Source organism: Canis lupus, chromosome 9 (assembly GCF_048164855.1).
Source record: "Canis lupus baileyi chromosome 9, mCanLup2.hap1, whole genome shotgun sequence".
NCBI classification, from domain to species: domain Eukaryota; kingdom Metazoa; phylum Chordata; class Mammalia; order Carnivora; family Canidae; genus Canis; species Canis lupus.
The window spans coordinates 60,896,284-60,913,473 of record NC_132846.1 but is presented as its reverse complement, the minus strand read 5'-3'; the positions used below and the strand labels follow the sequence as shown (position 1 = coordinate 60,913,473).

The 17,190-nt window shown below is 42.5% G+C and overlaps 1 long non-coding RNA gene across 1 annotated transcript in view; it reads left to right on the top strand.

The window, feature by feature from the left end:
* Nucleotides 1–16,750, top strand: part of LOC140640353 (uncharacterized) — a 29,024-nt gene extending 12,274 nt beyond the window's left edge. The window contains exon 3 of the long non-coding RNA XR_012037046.1: nucleotides 4,842–16,750. This is a non-coding gene — a long non-coding RNA (uncharacterized lncRNA). The remainder of the gene's footprint in view (nucleotides 1–4,841) is intronic.
* The last annotated feature ends 440 nt before the right edge of the window (nucleotides 16,751–17,190 follow it).

Below are 17,190 nucleotides of genomic sequence, written 5' to 3'. Positions count from 1 at the left end.
GCAGGGCCTCGGCAGCAGAGAACTCCCCCTTGGGTAAAGGGGAATAAAGCAAAGGGCCAAGGAGTTTTGGCTTTGTTTTTCTTCTTTATGGCCTGGTCCACTTCTGCATCTATGGCCAGCCTTCCTCTGCAGTAGCAGTAGCCTTACTTTTCCTCCTATTTCATCATCTATGAAATCTACCACATGCAAGACAGGTCCTCCTACCTTCCTCCCTCCCTCTCTTCTTCCTACCTACCCCTCCAGGGTAAACAGGCTGCTCAATTTGCCACCCAAACAGGATTTGGTTTAGTTTAGCAAGATGTCTAGCTTGTAGAGACAATGATTATCCCTGCCTGAAGACTACCGTGCATTGACCTGGAGGGGCCAACATCAAGAATGAGCCCGATTGTCTTTTTGTGTAGTAGCATTGACAAACAGAACCATGGGAAGGGGACAGGGTTTTTGTCTGCTCAACTCTACCTGCAGAACAAATGGCTAAAAATCAAACCCAGGGCTGAGCTAGAGATTCTGCCCCCTGTCTCTGTGGCAAGTATCACACACAGTATTTGTTGATTATCAGTTCATTGAACCATATACATGGTTTCCTTTCCTGAGAAATAACTACAAGGATTGAATTCCTGGTGGTTCACAGACTGTTTTAAGGACATTGGTGTCCTGTCTCTTGATTCTTTTCCAGGCCCCCTTAAAAGCCCCAATTCTTATAAAACACTCCTGTTTCAATCACCTTGCACAGACTTTCCTTGCAGTGTTCTCCTTCAGAAACCAGCTATTTAGGTTTATGATGAATAAACAAAAGCATCCACTAGCATGGACTAGTGAAGGCTGTTTGGGTTTCGAGTGGTCTTTGGGTGAAGAAGGGCTCTGTTGCCTTTGAGGAAACGCTTGGCTTTTGGGACCCAAGCTTTCCCACCCATGAAAAATCAGAGCTCTAAGGCACAGGCCAGATACCTGGAGAGTGCTGTATCAATTAATATTTGTGTAAGTTTGGGTTCAAATAACTTTAGAAGTTATGTTTCAATACATGTGGAGGCCCATGGGGCTTGTGAAAGCTCTGGAAGGGACAGTGGTTGTTGTCATGCTCTGGCTGTGCCAGTCCAAAATGGAGAATCTGCAGTGCATTGACTCAGACTTGGCACAGCCAGACACCATCCTTAGGTCCTGCAGTTCTGGATGCTCATTCTTCCCTCCCTTTCTGCCTCCTTGACAAAGGTAGAAAGTAGATGGTGCATGACTTTGTTGTTGAGTGAAAGGTGAGCACTGCCATGATCCAAAGGTGAAGACATAATCAGGTCTGAGGGTTTGTTTCACACAGATCTTTGTCACCTTCATTCTATAAAATCTCAGAGGCCGGTAGCTTGGTGGTTGAGTGTGCTACTCACTGGAGAGGACCAGTGTTTTCAGTGGTGGAATAAAGAGTTAGAATGTGTCATCTCTTCTACTCTCTTTTCCTCACCAAGCATTACCCCTTTTCCTTCTCAGTCTTTCTGGGTGTGTACTTGGATTTTGATTGAAGAGATGGGGAGGGCAAGGAGCAAAAGAGAACTGAAACAAAGAGACTAGAAAGAGAGAGGAAGTTGGGTGACAGGATGCCTTCTGGAAAGAGTTGGGGCGTGCTGACAGGTATCATGTGATATCTGCCTTCCTGGGGAAACAACCTCATCACTCCATGAGATGGGTGAGCCCTGTGATGGACCCAAGTCCATCCTGTCCAATTACCAACAACAGTCCCTAGTTAATCAGGGAACTCACATCCAGATGGATCTGTTCATGGATGGTTTCCGAGAAGGAAAGAAAGACCGTGAGGTCCTCAAGGGAATATGCAGATCCGGACCAGGGACAGTGTTCCAGGGGCTACAGCATCCTTCTTGCTCCACAGGAGGAAGTAGTCCTGTAAGATAAAGCAGCAAGTCCAGAAAATATCTCACAATAGGTGTCCTGCAGGCCATCCTGAGCCACTAAGGCCAAGTGGAAAAGAAGCAATTGTCAGGGTGAGGTCCAGCTTGCTGGATGTGGAGAATGCAAGGGAAGGGGAAGCCCCTCCTTGGTTATTGCTTTCCTCAAGATGGCAAGGAGCATCTGAACATTTGCTCTATGAGGGCCAGGCCTTCATCTTCCATCGAGAAAAAAGAAAATTGTTTCAGCACAATACTCAGTTTCTTTGGTTTCAGAAATTTCAAATAGCAAAACGGGGGAACATTTATTGCCTGAAGTGATGGCCAAAATGCCCTTCTTTGCCCTGAAATAATCCAAGCATCTGAAAAACTTATAAATATGATAACTCTTCTAGAAACTTTCATGGGCAGACTGAGGATGTGAGAGGTGGAAAGTGAGGGAGTTTATTAGTTAGACCTCGGGACAGTGGGGGCGGGGGGATGCTCTCCATGGCCAAAGTTAGAGTATTTTTAACAAGGGCAAGGACTGAGGTAACATGTGAAGCAAGAACTGAATATGTCATTAAGCCAGAGAAGGTGATTCATCTGGAACTTGGCTGAAATCAAGAGCCAAAGGAAGCCAAAGGAAGAAGGGGGAAAATACATAGTCAGATCTTAATAGGATGAAGCAGAAGAGTGGTCCTGGATGACGAATCACTAGTGGAATACTCTTGTTTGCAATAGTCTTCTACATGCATCTGCCAAGGAATATATAGGAACATTTAGTTACATCAATGGGACAAGGGAGACACCCCTTTCCCAACTTTTGAATCCCTCCTAGTGGCATTCAATAGAAATTTCCTAGATTCCCTGATGAAAAAGTGTACTGGAGGTGGAAAATGGAGATACCAAGAAACAGCTCTTCTGGTCTGTGCCTTTCCTGATAGAAGTAGGTACCAAAGCTGGCCATGGTGTCCATGGGGACAGATGGTTCTCCAGTGATGAACCCTGGGACCCCAAGCAGGGTCATCAAAATGTGTGGGCAGTGAGCAGGAGCTGGATAAGTCAGCCACAGAGGTACCCAGGGGAAGATGGGGCAATTGCCTGTGAAGGGGGGGGAGGTTGACAGAACTGGAAGGCTATGGGGTTATGTTCTTGGTTATCTTAAACGGCTCCTGCCAGTGATTTTTCCAATTTTGGCACAAGAAAATGGTGTATTTTACATTTTCTATGGAAAACTAGAGGGTGACTCTGAAATCTCCCTTATAGTAGTAGAATTTAACATCCCTTGGGATCTCTATGAACATTGATGAAAATAGTTTTTTTTTTCTTTTCAGAAAGAAGGAAAAACATTGCATACAATTTCAGTATGTTTATGGTTCCCTTGATGCCAACCCATGGATACTGATTTGAGAGTCATTGCCTTTTACTTTTTTTTTTTTTTTGCACACCAGAGGTTGTGTTGAAATCCTCCTTTAAGGTATTGGCTAGGTACCAAAGTGATGCCAGGAACATTGATGTTATTGAACTTCTGTCTTAGGGGATGTTCAGAGAGGAGGAATGCTGTGCACTGTGAGCTTCCCATTCATGGAAAACTGGTTTTGTTCTTTTTGGGGCATGTATCAAGAGCCTATTTATTCCCCCAGAAAACATGCCATCTGCCCACTGCAACTGTGGTGTAGGACAATGGTTGGCTGGATGTCTTTAACAGCTACTCACATCTGAAATACCTATTGGATGCTAGAGATGGAGATGTACTAGCCGCATGATGAAGGGAATTGGAGAATCCTGGGTAGTAGTGCCTGGTATGAATGCACCAGCAAGGGAAACTCTGATAAAATGGATTGAAGAAGAATTACCTCTTACCTGGCCCTGGGCTGCTGCATGAGTTAGGGAAGACAAAGCTGAGAGGAATACCTCCAAAAATGTTACAACACTTAGACCCAGGACAATAAATGTACCAAATTCATGACTAGGAAAGATGGACTATGATAACCAGATAATGCCAAGAGTAAGGACTTTGGTGAGCGGTCAGTAAGAGGATCACCTCCTACAGTGTCCTGGGTGTCGGGAGGAACCAATTCAGGAACTCTATGGATACATTCAGTTAGACAGTTTAGTACTTCACACTTGAAATAATTTGATCTCTTCCCCCCCTCAAAGAAATAATTTGATCCCAATTTATCAAAAAGAGGCTTTTTATGATCCTATAGGGAAACTCCATTTGAGATGTCAGTGACTGCAGTTTTCCAATGCCTGGAATCTCTTCCAGTTTCTTGCCCCATCAGACAAACCCTGTGCCATTGCATATACGCTCTGCCCACCTTCTGCTGGTGAGGATGCTCTCAGAGCCTTCTGCTTTAATACTCTTCTCACTCCTGCCAGGGAGTGGGTGTTATCTATATAGACTCTCTGAGGATTCTCAGAGAAGCTTGAGAAGCTCCCCTCTGATCTATCTAATGAAGGACTTTACACAGAGAGTGCAGATATAGCTATAAAAGGCCCAAGTTAGAGGCTATCTCTACTGGGAACTATCAATGGGTGCCATTTTTTTCCACCCCTCAAATCAGGACACAGGGACTCTCATGTGTAAGAGATGGTCCAGGAGATGCAGTTTGGATGAGAAAGTGTTGAAATATTGTTTGGCTGTACAACGGGACGGAATATTTGAAATCAGGACTGTTCTGGAAAGTCCAGCATTGTGGAGTCCCATGCCCTGGTCCTGGTGCCCCTCCAGATCTCCTCCCTGTGAAATAGACTCTCCTGAACTCAGTTCCCTGTTTACTCTCATAAGGTACTGGGACAAACTACACACAATACTCCAAAACCTGTTTACACTCACGGTTAAATGCAAGTTCTCTATATGTTGTTGGTGTTCAGTGATTAAGAACTTTAAAAGATTTTTGGTACTTACTGTTTGGATAAATTATAAAATGCCCTTCCTTGTTCTTCCTCTTTTCTTTTCCATAGGCTGTGAACTTTGTTGCTTGCGAAACATGAGTCATTACCATTGGAATATTATTTAAGGAGACATGTGTCAATGCCACTCCAAAAATGGCACAAGTTTAGACCATCACTTCAAAGGGTGCTATGTTACACGTCAGAATTAGTGCCACTGGACAACTGGCTTTCTATGAAACATGATCGAAGTAGGGAGTGGTCAGAAGGGCTGGGGTTGTGCTGGACATCTTATCACCAACATCACCAGTAGGGTGGGATAGTTTCTGGAGTTCTAAGCTCAGCAACAGATCCCCACAGCTGAGGTTCAGCTAGGTGGGCAGAGCTTTCCTCAGAGGCCCAGCAAACTCTCATCATGAAGGTGGATCTAGGTCATGGAATATCAGGGTGTATAGAGAAGTACAGGTAGGCTGGCTATTAATCGATAAAACAGCTCATTCATCCATCCAAAGTTCTTTCAATTGACATGTATTTTGTTTCTTCTCTGTGCTAGGCACTGTATTTGCACTGAAGTTGTATAGAAATGGTTGAAATGTTATCCCTGCCTATAAGGAGGTCTACTAGAGATGGCACTCAAGTTGAAGCAGAATTACAATGGAATACAAACACACTATCCTAGAGACAAACTACATGGGAGCTCTTCAACCTTAGGGCAAAGCCCTTCGCCTTGCTGGGGTGGGGACAGTCAGGAAAAGCATCCAAAAGAGGAGGTTTCTGCTCTAGATCTGGATCTGGCCCAACAGAGCATGCTAGGAGAATGGCGTGGAGATCCACTTTCCAGCAGAGGGAGCCCACTGCCGGGTCCTACGATCCTGACTTGACTGTGTTTAGGGCTAGGGCTTCTGTCAGTTGGGGGATTGGAAAATCAGAACAGCCAATCTAGAGAATCAGACTGGAGAACCAGAAAGGGACCTTGGAATACAGAGTATAAGGCAGAAACCCAGTTTTATGATGTAGGGCACACAGATCTGGGTTTGGGAACCCCACTCTGCAAGAACCCTGATTGCTCTGGTATTAGAATGGACAATTGAAATGCCCTGAGGGGATGTGTGGGAGCTCAGGAAACAGTCCTGGGGCTTGGAGGTTGAGATGTCAGCTAGAGTGGTCCCAGGCACAGGGCTGTACCTTGCCACCATGGATAGGCACCACTCCCCTGTCACTTGAGAGGCAAGAAATCTAAAGCTAAGCCCTGCCAGATGGGTGAAGTCAGAAGGGCAAGAGGGGAGGACTGAAATGATTCAACCATTTCTTTCCTCAGGTCAGCCTTGGTCTGGAGCTAGTCTAGGCTGTGAGGTACTGGCCTTGGATAGACCCGTCTGTGTTGGGGAAAATGGGGAACTGGTGTGAGGGTCTGGATGCACTAAGAGATTCGTTACGCTAATGTTCTGTGAAGCTATGAGGTTTTCTGGTTGAGAATTGGGCCGTCTAAAAACAATACATGTACAAATGCATGCTTTATGCTGTTGTAGAGACTGATGACAAAGTCAAGCAGGGACAGAAGGAAGACTTGTCAGGGTTCATCCCATTAAACTTGCATAGGGGGCAAACCCTCTGTCCATCTGACCCCAGGATGTCCCTGACCCTTGCTGCACCCTTCTCAGGATGCGTCCTGGAGAGACAGAAGCCAGGAGGCTATCTTTGAATCTACAACTCTGTACCTTTTAATCTAGATTCCCATAGACCCACCTCATTCAGGGAGTTCTTTACTACCTGTACCTTATGCATGTGGCAGTCTGGCAGTGGCCTGAGACCTAGATCCAGAGCCTTGGCTTAAGAGAACTAAATCTTTGAATTCCAGTTTCTGGTCCTAAATGCTCTTTGATCTGCCTCTATACTCGCGTCCCTCTTGGGAGCATGTGGTTCTGGACCCCAGCTTGGCCAAATCTGTCTTGATTCACACTGTGTTCTTGCTTATAGCTTCATCAGTGGTATGTCTCAAAGCCAAAGTTAAATCTTTTCTAGAGGGAGATAGTGATATTCCTGGCACAATATTATATACCTGGCCTACATGAGTAACTTCCAGGGAAGAGAATTTTAAGAATAATAACTGCCTTTTGGGTGAGATTTAAAACTCAGGGCCAGAGCACTTCTTTTAAAACCATGGATATGTTTTCTAAGCATTGAGGCACAGACAACTTGTTGGTTCATGAAGTCTAAAAACATTTGGCCTATTGGTTCAGATGTAACTGATATGCAACAGTATTTCTCTTCATGTTTGGAGACTCCTGTGGTGGTTCGCTTCATTCCTGTTTTCTTGCAGTCATTTCCCTACAGGCCACAGGTTATGCAGTTGAGCATTTTTAAAGAAATCAAAACCATGTCCAATACTTCTGTCATATGATTGTTCTTTTATCCTTATTCTTTAATTGACCCCAAATCTTTCCTTTCAGACGATATTGGCCCTACATGGCAGAGATGCCCACAAAACGCTGAATTAAACAAGAAAGGCTCTTGGGCTCTGATAAGCTCTAGGGATAAATTTCTTTCCACTGGCAGACCATGGTCTTTTGGGTTATTTGATTACATAGGCTGAATATATATTTATATAAATATTTCAGTCCCAAACTTCAAAAGTGGTAAAACATTATGGCGAAAAACAGGGAGGTTTATAATTGCTGTTTTGCAGCAGCTCTGTTTTAAAACACATTTTGTGATTCCAATTCAATAGTAAGAAAAAATACTCAAGAAATTCATTAATTTTATTTTGAGGGAAGAGAAATTAGTGTTTTTTTTCTTTGAATATGCAGAGTGCAGACCAGTTCAGCAGATGTGTGATACTGATGAACTAATATGGTTAGTATTAGTATTGGTATAAAGCTTTCTCTATGGACATCCTGTAATGCCAAGGGCCGCTGGATTGATCCCTGTCTTACGCTGGCAGCCCCAGGGAATGTGAGGAATAGATAGGACATCTATATTTAAAATTGTATTTAAGGTATATTTAGCCTGTAACAGAGACACTTGAAGAAGAGCTTTCCCTGGAGATTAATTGCCAGCTGGTGTTGAGGATACTTTGGGCTCCCAAGCACCTCTGGGTGGGCTTTTAGTTCCAGGAAATGGCTAGTGTCTTAATCATGACTTCACCTGCTAAAATAGAATTTATATTTGAGAATCTTTATTTAATGTGGTTTCTCTCGTGGATGCCAGTCGGTCTGTCTTATTTGGAGAGGAATAAAACAGCTGGCACAATCTCACTGGGGTGGTAAAGGACACTTTGTGAGGGCTATTTTCATTCTTTCTGAGCCCCTGAATGGAGAAGAAGCCCCAGCTCAGAGTAATGAGTTTCCTTGGAACTTCCTAGCAGTTCATGGAAGGGCTTCTCCTGTGGAAGGGAAATTGTTTCTGAAAAATTCACTTGTTGAAATTTTCAGGTATGGAGATGTTTATTTGTGGGGAGATGTTACCTAAATGTTAAAAAAAGAAAAAAAAGTCCCAACAACCATAAAATCCAGAAAACAAAAAATGTAGGTATGACTCCTGGTTTCCACAGACAAGGCTCTTACCTTCATAAACGATGAGATGGATCAAGCTGGCTTTAATTGTAGAATGTCACAGGGCTCTTGAAGAACACCAGAGCTAATAGCAGAAGGAAAGCCATTAGTCCCCAAATGAGGCCTGCGTTTCTTTGTCCTTCTCAGTAAGTGCCACCAGCACTTCCACACTGATTGTTTACCGTTGGAATCCGTTCTGATTGGTTGGTGCCCATATCAAGTACCAGTTGTTAAATATTTTGGACATCAGCTCCACTTAGCTAAGAACAGAATTGTGGAAGGAATAGCATCTTAAAGGATGTGGATGGGTCAGAGGTGACACTCTCAGATGGGAACAGTCCCAGTTCTGATAGCACTCAATGAGAGCAGGATAGGATGTTGAGGGGGGAATTGACTGGACCAGCCAAACTGGGCACCATAAATTTGAGTATTTAAAAACCTTTCTTAAAAGGTCCATATGTGTAAAGCACATTGACACATGAAACACAGGGAACCAAGAGTGGCCTGGAAAGGGAGACCAGGCCAAGTTTCCAGAGCTGGGGAACAGTGAGGCCAGGAGAGTGCCCAGGTGAGCCAATGAATGGAGCTGGAATGTGAATGGCTTGCATCAAGTGGTCACTAGTCAGTCAGGGTGGAGCTGCCCTACTTGGAGGCACTGGGTGGTGGTAGGCACAGCCTGAGTGTCCTGCCATCTCAGCTGGTCCTCCTTTCTGATAACAATACTAGGGAGCTGGCTCAAGCTGGAATATGTCACCCTTAGGCCCAGACTGAGGCTCAGCTGTCTCCCTCCTGCTCATCACATCCTTCTCATGGCCCCCATTACTTGTCTGAGTGTTCAGAATGGACCCCAGTTTGTGATTCATATGTTTTGTCTATGCGGGACTAGGAAAAGAGAAGATGGGACTTGCCTTATGTTGTGGTTATGAAGTATCATTGTTAGTCTACTTTCAATAGCCTGATGTGTGAGAAAATTCAAGCATGTGCATATTTGGGTTTTTCCTATTAGATTCACCATGTTACCCATAGATAATGTAATAGAATTTCTGGAAACAATCTGTGTTTGGCTTTAGGATGCACTATGTGGCTTTTTCCTGGAGTAGATTAACCATCTACTTCTCTTTTGGGCAGTGATATCTCCCCAGATTTTATTCCTTGATGTCACACCAACACAAGGGGTAGGTGAGCCACCTCTAAACTGAGCCTGGATGAAATGAATGTTTTCCTCTCAATAAATCACAAGGGGGTAACTGAGAGTGGATGCTATTCATTAAGTTCCCTTTTATCGCTTACCTTTTGGTATGTCTTAGGTTGACTACTTCTGATGATGTTCTTTGGGGTTAGAAGAAAAATTTCATGTTTAATGAGCTAACATATGCTACTGGTTACAGATTTTCATTTTTTTTTCATGTATGTAGCCAGTTTTCATTAATATGGTGCTTTATGGAAGTAAAGTCTTGAAGACTCATACAGTTGTCTGAAAGCCTCTTGAAAATTTGGTTGGTGTTCCTTTGGGGAAAAGATAGTCACCCTCCTGTAGAGAGGTCAAAGTACATAGGGCTGGGGCTGGACTCATGACTCTGAGCAGAGGGTCAGTGCTAAGGACCCCTTGGCATTAGCCCAAGACAAGTCTAGTAGATGGGAGGTGAGATGGGGAGGTGAGTGTTTGAAGCAGACACCTCACCCTGTCACCTCATCCATCTTGTGACTTTTTTTTTTTTTATCTTGGTAGAGGTAGACCTACCTCATTCACCAAGAGGTGGAATCTGTGTAAAAGGCCTATGAAAAGAGATTTTCTCTCTGTACAGGAATTTCAACTAAAGCCTTAAAGTTTGGGGGCAGTGGGTGAAATAAATAACTCCACATTTATTCAGAATTTACCAAGAGAAACAAGACTGTCCTTTGAACATCTGCACCCATTATCCAAATTCTTTCTTATAAGTTGGAAGATTGGTATTTATTGAATGAACTATTTTGAAGGGAATTTGTAGGGGTAAAGCTGCTATGGGTTTTCTCCTTGGAGAATGGAAAAGAAGAGAGAAGAGGGTATTTCTCTCATTCTTTAGCCAAATGAAGGAGGGTCCCATAAAACCACCAGAACTTTGCACAGACTTTGGTGTTGTCTGCTAGAAGGGGGGACCATGTCACATTTCCTGGCTGAATGCCAGCCAGGGATCAGAAACTCATTAGCTTTCCTATAGGAGCACAGAGTTCTCTAGAAAGCTTGACACCTGTCCTGAAGAAGTCTAAAGGTGAGGAGTTGGCTGGGGCAGCTCACAGCACTAGGGTCGAGAAGGCCAAGTTCGGTGGCTGAGTAGGCTATATTTGTAGTTTTTAAGGGATAAGAGTGCATCCCCAAGGCATCAGGCAAATGTGTAAAAGGATCCAGGCCCAAGCTGTCTTAAAAGGATGGATGTCTAAGGAGGCTATCTGTAGTGGTAAGGGGACCTCAGAGGCAATACTGCCAGGGCAGGAGCTGATGGGGCAGGGGTCATGGGAGCTCACCCAGGGGAATAACTGTTTGGGTTGTGGGGATGGTGTCACAAGCTGGTCTCCTGGGTGGTCTTCAACATGGCCATAACTGTTGCCCATAAAATAAAACCAGTATTTATATGATGGAGGCACTTTAAGAGCCAGGAGAGCACTGAAAACAGCACCAATTAAGTAATTTTTTTTTTTTTTTTTACCTTTTCCCTTTCATCCCTCTTGTACCTGGAGAACCCAGAAACAGGCATTGGGCTGAGTGAGGTGGAATAGGATGTATTGCAAACAGAGAAAGCCAGATAATAACCACTTCCCAAGATGCTGATTCTCAAACCTGAAATCAAACCTCAGCTTGGTGGAGAAAGAAGTATTAATTGGATCAGGTTAAAGTTTTGATTTAGAATGGTCTGGACCGGGTGTATTAGTTCCTGAAGACAGGGCTGTTGTTTAATGGCTGAAATTGACTTGAGAATGATAGAATCTGCCCCAAGCATTGGCAGGAGAAAAAAAACTGTTTTTTGATTATATCGTACCCAGTCAAACCGTGTACAAGCCTCATGAAAATCTTAGTTTTCTGAGTAACATTGGCTTTATTCTAAAGATCTACCAAGATAGTGTTAGTTTCAGGAACAAAATGTTTATCTCCACACTGGATATTGAAGGGAAGGCAAGAAGTCACCTGAGGGCAACAAAAGCATAATGTTATCCAAGGAAAAATTACCATGGGGAAGATCCATCCCAGACCATTCTGTCTTTTCCAAAGCCAGGAGAAGACTCTTTGGGCTCTGGCTGGATTTTTTCCCCAAGATAGTTTTAGCCCCACTCCATGGACCTACATGGTTTCCTTCCTTCCTATTGGGGTGAATAATATAATTCTTGCTGAGCCTAGTTTCTCTACAGAAAGGACTAACTTTGAAGAGTTAAAAAGGTCAAATTGAGTTCTTATGGAAAGCCATAAGCCAATGATGCCTTTGGGAATTTTTCTGACATCTTTCACTTAAAACCCCTGAGAAGAATGTAGAAAACTCTTTTATTATCTGTATTCATATGAAGAGTCAAACATAGGCAAGATTTTGTCTCATTTGCTCGAAAGCATTTTCTTTCTTCTTAGAGGTTCCTTTAGGAGTCTTAGAATTAAGCACAAACAAGAAATAAGGAAGCCTCAACGGCTTCGTCTATGAATGACAGATCAATAATCATTTATGCTAATGGTCTTGGATGGGTCTCTTCCTTTCCTACAACTTGTTCTAGTTGACCATATCTCAACCTGAAGACCATTTTCTTTGGTGTATGCTGGGGGCTATATGTTAAAGTCTCAAGAGCATATTTTCCAGAGACTAGTGAGGCATTGCAAAGGTCCCCAAGCACTTACTGGAGTTGTTTCTTCCACAGATGACAAAGCATTGCTTGATTCATATTTCCTCTTTGCAGAAGCAGATACAAGAGCAACAGATGGTCAGGGTTTCAGATGTGAGGGATCCTGGGTTCTCTTTCCAGCTCAGCCATGGACTTTGAACAAAGCCCAAGGCTCAAAGCCGAATACATGGCCAAGTAATTTTTTTTTTTTTATTGCCAAGTAATTTAAAGCCAGAGGGCGCTATTACACAGAGGACATTAGAGCCTTTTTGGAAGCTGTGCTTCTGTTGGCTTTTGTTTTGGAAGAGGCCAGCTCCTAATACCCAACTTCTAGTTTAAAGGATCTTTTCCTTAATTTCAAACTCAACCCCTAAAATCTGACTTTTGTTCATTTCATTTTTTTCCTTCTGGACCTAGTCAGATTTCTCATTATTATTAACACAATATTTTAAATTACTCTTAAGTTGAATTAAACTTTTTTTTTGGTGGTATGGAAAAAGCATGGGAAATTTGCTCCTGGATTCCCAAAGCAGAAAAAGTTAGCAATTGGAGGAACCACAGCAATGTGTGCCTAGTAAAGACAGTGGATGAAGGTCATTGGGCATCTTGATGGGAAGTCTCTGGGTTTATAGGAACCATAGGATAAAAACTTAGTTTTTTTGTAATTGGAGTTTCTTGACTGAGGATTCAGCTGTTTTTTTCCTTACTCTGCAGAAAACTCAACCTTGGTTGTAAGAGGCTGCGTTGGCCAACTGATCCCTAGATTTGACTTCAATTGATTATGAAAGTTCCTACAAAAAGTGACCCTTGTTTGGCCTAATTTAATACAATTCCCTTACTTTCAAAGGCAGGGACTTAGGGCTATTACTTTTGTTTTTAACAATGAGGGGGAAGTCAAAACACATGGCCTTAGTGAGATCTTTTGAGCAGAGATGGCCAAGAAACCAGGGGTCATTGAAGATAGCTGCCAACCTGGATTCATGATGAACTCCCCACATCTCTTTGTTGGAATCAAAATCTTGCCCCTACTCTGAAGCTTGCTTGGTCAGCTGACAATTTTCTTAGATATTTTTGTTCTTCTGAGAGGCCAGACACTTGACTGGCATGTCCTCAGACACTCACTGGGATAGTCCACTTTAAATAATAGACCACCTGGATTCACTGTACTGTTGGCTTTCCAAATGCCAATTGTCATGCTCTCTGGGAGCTTCTTCCCAACAGGATTTATAGCTAGTTAAAATATTCCCTGGATTCATTATGTCCTTCTGAGGACTGTCTTAGCTGCTGGCTGTGGCTTCTCATCTCTTGTTAGAGGTCTCTTGACTCCTACAATCACTCAGTTCTTTTCATTTTCATTATGCTAGGCTTCTTCGTTCCCACTAGCCCATGCCTGAGGTAGACAGTATGCCTTGATGTCACTTCCATCAGAGTAGTGGTATGCAGGGATACATACAGAAGGAAATGTTTGGAGAACTTCAGAAATTTTTCTATTGGGATGGTCTTTATTGCCGGGAATCATAAGTCCGTGGAGAGACAGAACTTTAGGTCTTTGGATTAGATACTTTTGAGGCCATCCTATACAGTTATGAAATAACCAATCAGTACAATTAACCACTTCTTTGGCAGGAAACACATAAATATAATCATGCTTTAAGTAGTCTGGTTACAGTGTTACCTGTTTTCTGTCTGCAAAGAGAAGGCATTTAGTGGCATCTCAAAATAACACTCTTTGGCATAGATTTTAAGAGCTTACAATTAATTCAGTGCAATGCCACTGAACAAATATTCATTAGGTTTCTACTCTGAGCTAGGAATTATGCTGAACATTTTATGGGACTCAAGGATGAATGAGGTGGGATGATAAGATACAGTGTAAATAAATTAAAAGACCTCAAAAGCTTCATAAGAAATTGAATTGACCTGAGGGGAAAATATGTGTAAGGGGAAAAACTGTAGAAGAATTCTTGTACAGAAGGACAAGAATAAATATTCCCTATGAACCTCTTTCTTAGGTCATACCTCATTGAGCAGCAGTGATGCTGAGAAGGACAAAAAAAGAAATCTCCAAAAGCAGAGGGGAGGAGCTATAGTCGATGTGGGAGCATCAGGCACCAGGGAAATGTCTGAAGTAGGGAAGCAAATAGGGGTACAGTTTTTGTTCAAGATGGTGGATTGGACATACATGTCTAATGTTGGTCCCTCCTGAAACAGCTTTAGAAACTTAGTCATGTGACATTTAAGGGCATAAATCTGTAAATATGGGGAATATGCCGCTTCTAATATATGCAGAGCTCCTAAGAAAGAACATGGAGGGCTATACCATATATTTAAATATTTAAAAGTTATAAATCAAGCTAACAAACTGTTAGAGTTTATCCTCTGGCCTTGACAAATGCACTCTCATAATGACAACATTGAACATATATGTGCGTATTAATACCAAATAACTGCAGATAGTGCAAGTAAAAATTCATTTTACTTTTGTCAAAGCTGTAACTGGCTTTGGGAAGAGGCAGTGGTGCACATGCACAGGCATGAGCATGGCAACACACGTCCTGCACCATTCTCAGTCCTTGCATGGAGTCCTTCTTGATCACCCCTTAGAGGTAGGGTATACACATTTGAAGTTCAGCCTGCTGGACTGACTGAGGAAGAAACTCTGGCAGGCCCTACGCATGTCCTGTAGACTACTTGGAAAGGGAATGTGGGGGTCCCATATACCAAGAGTGTGATCTCAAAGGGGAATGGTAAAGACCCTGGGTGGGCATACCTCTTGCTTCAAAGCATCTTTGCCTCCTTGGGATGGAAGGGGCTCTGCTCAGTTAACTCACCCACAGTAACAAGATTTCTGAAACTGGAAAACAAAACAGATAAGCAGTAACTGACTGATCAGACACCAGTAGAGAAAGAGACTGGTTTAACTACAAAAGTCCTCAAAAAACTCTTAAATTGGGAGGACGGTGGTAGTTCAGGGACCTCTGGAAGTGTGCATTTCCCATAAAAAAGAAGGGTTGAATGCTGTTTAAGAAGTGATGAGATTCCTAGATTCTCACTCTTCCATACTTTTGGGGTAATCACTCTTCCCTCACCCAGGAAAGAAACTAAATTTATTATTTGTAAAGGGGATAAAAGAGTCTGTGGACCAGGAACAGCCAGACATAATTGAAGGCAGGGTACCAAATTGAAAATACAGAGGTTTAACCAAAATATGTCTGTGGAAACAGAGACCGCACTTCTACTTCCAGCCATCTTTGTCCATTCTGTTTAGGAATACTGGCATCCAAGCAGAAAATTGGAAGATATCTGGAAAATTCAGTGGGATCTTCACAGTAAATATGCCCCCTTAATCGGCACAGAGCTTCTAGTCTATGGGAATAGGCACACAACAATTAGCAGAAGTCTGAAGACTTGTAATGATAAAAGCAATAAAATAAAAGCATTCTGGAGGAAACTGTGTGTGAAAAAAACTTCAAATGAGTAATAGCCTCAAAGAAAGTTTTCAGAAAAGATCTAGCACTCATGCATGAAGAACAGGCTGCCATAAAATAGTATTCTGAGAATATAGGAAGGTTTCTGAAAATTAAAAACTTGATGCTAAAAAAGAAAATCCATAAAGGGCCAGAAGAGAACATTGAAAAATTGCTTCAAAGAGTAGAACAAAATGGCAAGAATATGAAAATTAGGAGAGAAAATAAAATAATAAAACTAGCTCAGATGGTCTAATATCTGAATATAGGCATTCAAAAAGGACAATAATAGAGTGATAGAATATAATCCACTAAATAATGTCAATAAAAGTTCCCCAAATGGAAAGACATGAGTTTTCAGACTGAAATGCTCAGTGTCCAGAAATATGAATATTAGATCCATGATGAGCAACCCATGTGTAATTTATCTGAAATCACTGGAGAACCAAGGAGAAAATTCTACAAATTTCTAGGGAGACACACACACACACACACACACACACACACACACACACACACAGAAGGAGAGAGGGGAGAGAGAGACACAGAGAGAGAGAGATAATAACAAGCCCCTCCCCACTCCAATGAAAAGCACATCCCATGCAAACGAATCACAATGACCAGATCCTTCTCAAAAGGAACAGGAACACTGGAAGCTAGAACATACTGGAGAAATAGCTACAAAGTTCTGAAGGAAATAAAAATTTCCAATAAAAAATTTTGTACCCAGACATTCTATTTATGAATGTGAGACAAGAATAAATAAATTTTCAGACATGTAAGGTCCTCAAAATTTTACCTCTCTATATAGCCCTTCTTAACGTGGGAGGGGTGGAGGCAAAGCACCAAGAAATCAGAGGACACATTGTGTGGGAAACAGTGCTATGTGTGCCCTCTTCCCAGCACATAGGAAGACTACATATCCCAGCATCCCTTGTAGTTATATGGGAGCCCTATGATTGAATTCTGGCCAATGCAACATGGGAAGAAGTGATGTAACGTCCCCACCCCAAAATCAGGTCTAGGCCCAGCAGGTCTGGATATAAAAATACCAGAATGAAATATCAGAAAGGGAGACAGAACATAAAGAGTCCTAACTCTGGGAAACGAACTAGGGGTGGTGGAAGGGGAGGAGGACGGGGGGTGGGGGTCAATGGGTGATGGGCACTGAGGGGGGGCACTTGACGGGATGAGCACTGGGTGTTATTCTGTATGTTGGCAAATTGGCAAATTGAACACCAATAAAAAATAAATTTATTATTAAAAAAAAAGAAGGGGAGGTGGGTTCAGGATAGGGTAACTGGGTGATGGGCAGTGAATGGTCACTTGATGGGATGAGCACTGGGGGTTATACTATGTGTTTGCAAATCGAACTTAAATAAAAACAAATGTAAAATAAATAAATAAATAAATAAATAAATAAATAAATAAATAAAAAAATACCAGAACGACCTTTTGTTCTTTCTTTTCCTTCTGTGTTCACTTTGAGGCCTTGTGTTCCAGATGGCTCTCTATGAGGTAAAGAGCCACCTGATTTGCATTGGACTGTGACATGAGCAAGAAGTA